Below are 4,645 nucleotides of genomic sequence, written 5' to 3' on the forward strand. Positions count from 1 at the left end.
AGGTGGGAACTGAACAATGAGATCACTTGGACTCGGGAAGGGGAACATCACACACTGGGGCCTATCATGGGGAGGGGGGAGGAGGGAGGGATTGCATTGGGGAGTTATACATGATATAAATGATGAATTGATGGGTGCTGACGAGTTGATGGGTGCAGCACACCAACATGGCATAAGTATACATATGTAACAAACCTGCACGTTATGCACATGTACCCTAGAACTTAAAGTATAAAAAAAAAAAAAAAAAACAGCAGAAAGGGAAATCCCATGAATTGTGCGTGGCGTGGTCTTTGGCAGTCAGTGAAGGGATCTTCCAGGCATGAGAGACAGAGTAGAAGCTGAGGAGAACTATAAACCTGAAGATAAGACACCTATGTTTTACATGCCAGATTATCTAAATCTACGACTCTCACTGTGTTATCTCTCTGATGTTGTTGCCAGAGCCTTTAGCAGTGCCTCAAGACATTCTAATCATGTCTGAGTTGGACTACTAGGTAGCAAACTTGAGCTAGAGTTAAGGTTAAAATGAGAAAGTGTGGAAGCTAAACAACTCCATTTTGGATGCCAATCCACCATGTTGACTTATTAGCCCCAGTTCTGGGAATGCCTCAAGATTTCTATTTTATCTACCATTCCTTGTGCACTTAGATCCCCTTAGATCAAAACAACCTTGACCATAAATCCTGCCCTTACGTAGACTCACATAGCATTCCTGCCTTTCCCTGAGGGGTCAACTGTAATTGTTCTACACATTCCTTTCCTAAGGTCTGGGGGGTAATGGGGTTAAGAGTGGGTAATCCACCATCTTGTCTTACGCCACCTGAGGCACAGACATAGCTTCTGTTCATAAGTCCCTATTAAATGTTTCTTTCTAAGAAACTGGATTTGCCAACCTCTTTCTTTGGCCTCCCTGCTTCCTTGGACTCTGGGGGTCATTTTGCATAGACCTGCCCACCACGGAATGATCGTATGTCTCCCATCGCCGGAAGTGACCCATAAGAGAGCCAAGAGGATGATGAATTTGAAGGACAGAAATCAGCTGCCCCACCTACCAGGAAAGTCCTTTTCCACTGCCAACCTTGAAGTTCTGGGTTTGGGTGGGGGTTTCTGTTTGTATGTTTTTATTTTGGTTGTGCAGTTCAAGGATGGCGTCATTCCCTAAGGACCTCCTTTAAAGGACCTGCAAAACCTCAGTCTACCCCAATCTTAAAGTTTACCTGGACCCAGTTGCCACTGGTTCTGAAGTTGCCACATGCTTTGGAATCTGTGTCCTGTTATCACCTAGTTCCTCTTTGTATCTATGCCCTTTCCCAGTGAGCAGATAGCAGCCTAGCCCCAGTTACTTCAACTTCCCTCCTGGTCTTATTCCATGGAAATCTCTGAATGTTGAACTACTTGGTAACAAAGGCTAATGATCTCTAAAGTCTTTTTCAATCTATTGTTACCATAACAAAAAGCATATCAGTGGTTGCCTGGGGCCAGTATGGGAGTTATTACAATAAGTTTTGGGAGTAATGGGTACCTTCATTATTTTGATTGTGTGATGGTTTATGGGTGTGTGTGTGTGTATATATATATATATATAATGTATCAAAATGTACACTTTACATATGTCAACTACACTTTCATAAAGCTGTTAAAAAACAGCATTAACATGCTTCATTCTCATATTCAATTTCATCAAACAAGAAATAATGATGAAATACTTACGTAAAACCCACTCTAGCTATCTGAGTTCCTGGGAGGAATAGGGACTCTCTTGGCCAAACAGCATCTCAAAAGGAAGTTATTCTATCATCTGCTTTACACACATAAAACAATATTTTAGCAGCATACGTTCCATAATGTATCTCAAGGTGCTCATCAGAAAAGTCATCTGATATACGTTTGAAACCATTGAATTGGTTAGTTGTCTTTCCATATAAAGAAATATCTCTAGTGAATAAAGAATAAAACTCTGAAAACCTTCACCACCCAGTATAGTAGAGTCGCTGTCTTAGGTCAGGTTTCATAGAAGCAGAGCCTGAGAGGAGAATTCTTGTGCAAGTGATTTGAGGCTCTTGAGTGAAAACTCTCAGAAAGTGCCACAAGCAGGACAGGAAATGAAAGCAGCCAGGCAAAGATGCAGGGCCAGCTGCAGTCCAGCCCCAGCCTGATCCCACAGGGAGCAGTGGAAAATGAATGACACCACAAAGGTGTTCCCTGTAAGGCAGCAAGTTTGGCTCTATGTAACCCCTGGTCAGTCATCCTTTAGCTATTGACCACACCTGAAAGTCTTGAGGTGTTCCCTCCTGGGAATCTCCCAGCAGGCAGCTTCCATCAGCAAGGACAATGCTTGAGACAGGGTGCAGCTGTGAGCTGTTGGCAACCTATGCTCATAGCACCTGGAGAATGGGGATATTATTTGTCCTCACTAAACTCATGTTGAAATTTGATCCCCAGTGTGACAGTGTTGGGAGGTGAGGCCTAGGAGGAGGTGTTTGGATCATGAAGGTGGATCCCTAAGAATGGCTTGCTGCCCTTCTCGTGGTGGTGAGGAAGTGCTCACTCTGCCAAGGCTGCATTAGTTCTCACAAGAATTGGTTAGTTCTTGACAGAGTGGGTTGTTATAAAGCCAGAACATCCCTCGTGTTTTGTCTCTGTTGCATTTGTCCACTGCCCCTTTGACCTTTGTGCACAGGGTCAGTCCACAGACGTGCACCAGCACCCCGGTGACCCATTGCAGCCTTCTCCTCGCTGTGAGGGGAGAGAACTGTGAGCAAAATAAATCTCTTTCTTTATAAATTACCCAGTCTCAGGTATTCTGTTATAGCAACATAAAATGGACTAAGACATCATATAATCTTAGAAAAGTTACCTAACTCTGTATTTCAGTTTCCTCATCTGTAAAATGGGGCGTATGAGAGCAGCTGCTTCACGTGCTTGCCAAAACGAAATAAAATAACAAAGCACTCGGAATAGTACTTTATATTAAACTGTATATGCAATTTACTTAAAGTCATGCATAGCACATAATGATCAATAACTTATAAATTTTGTTATTGTTGTTGTTATCCTGTCCTCAGAGATGCCTGCACCAGGTGTCTCGTTGCTCAAGTGCTATCCAGGTGCTTTATACGTCTGGACACCCAGGAGTGAAATTTTTGTCTCAATATTGACCTTAAGGGTAATCTAAAGATTCCACATGTAGGTGACTGCCTAAATAGATACATGCACGTATCCATTTAATCTGACATTTCTCCAAGCTCAAAATCAAACAAGTGTAGAGCCAGGCCAGGTGGCTCATGCCTATGATTCCAGCAACATGAGAGGATTACTTGAGCCCAGCAGTTAGAGGCTGCAGTGAGCTATGATTGCACCACTGCACTTGGCCCTATCTCTTAAAAAAAAAAAAAAAAAAAATTAAACCAAGGTAGCCTTTTGTGTGTTTCTCTTTTAAAGAGTGGGATGGGGCTATTTCATCATTGGCTGCTTTTTACTTACGTGGAAACCCTCAATAGGCAGATTCTTCTAGTCTGTGGTAGGAAAAACAAAGAAAAATAAAACCCCTCTCTTTCCTAAGCCTCCAGACCCCAATCATGAAACCAGAGTTTCCCTCAGGCAACAATGTCCCCACAAAGTTGCATCCAAGTGTAATTTTGCACAAAGTTATACTTGAAGCAACGCTTCAAATCAAAGTCCCAGCAGCCAGTTCTCTGATTCTTGCACCCTCCAGAGGCAAATACGAAAAACTTCAGACTCTTCCTCCAGTTCTGTCTTTCAGTTTGGGGAAACAAACTGGCATCTCTGACCCACACCTGACTAGAGAAGGTGGGATGGGTTAGTGGCGAGTGGACCTCTCGGGAGAGGGAAGGCAGCGATTCCAGGAGTAGGGGGCTCCTCGCTGCGATGGCAGGTTCAGCTTCGGTTCACTAATCACAACCAGCCCCCGCGGGAGACGGGGAGAGCCCTGGCGGCTGCAGGCCGGAACCTGGGCCGATGTTACCCTTTCCTGCACAGGGTCAGTCCACAGACGTGCACCAACACCCCGGCGACACCGTTGCAGCCTTCCCCTCGCCCCGGGCGGGCGCGGCCTCCGGGAGCCCTCAGGGCTTGGGGCCAGGACCATGGCCATCCATCTACGCGCTTCGGCCTCGCAGTTCCCAGGGATGCTATGGGCCCTCTCCATCCTGGGAGGCGGGGTCCGGGGAGGACACACCCCTGGCCCCGCCTCTCGGAACGACCCTTCGGATTTTTCTCTTCCACACCGGTTCATCCAGTGGAGTCCCCCACCCCATACCCCGCAGAAATCTGAGGATGGGGAAGAGCGACGGCCGCTAGCGGTGGCGCTGCAGCTGGAACCGACCATGCGTATGTGGAGGTGGGGGGATTTGAACTTTTATTTTGTATGAAATTAATAAGCATATAACCTCTTCGTTCATTCTTAAAAGAATGCATGGCTTTAAAATAAACGTAGCGGGACAAGAGAGACCCTCGGGGTAGCTTTGCCTTGGGTGCAAGTTTGAGAAGCGCTGTTAGGTACACAGGTGCTTCTTTCTAAATTCGAGTTCTTGACGCTGGACCCCGCGGGTCCAGGACACGCCCTCCAGCTGCGATCCACGTTGACCCCCAACAACCCGAGGTGCGAAGGAGGACAGCAGAC

This window comes from Rhinopithecus bieti, unplaced genomic scaffold (assembly GCF_001698545.2).
Source record: "Rhinopithecus bieti isolate Rb0 unplaced genomic scaffold, ASM169854v2 scaffold_7212, whole genome shotgun sequence".
In the NCBI taxonomy this organism is placed as follows: Eukaryota; Metazoa; Chordata; class Mammalia; order Primates; family Cercopithecidae; genus Rhinopithecus; species Rhinopithecus bieti.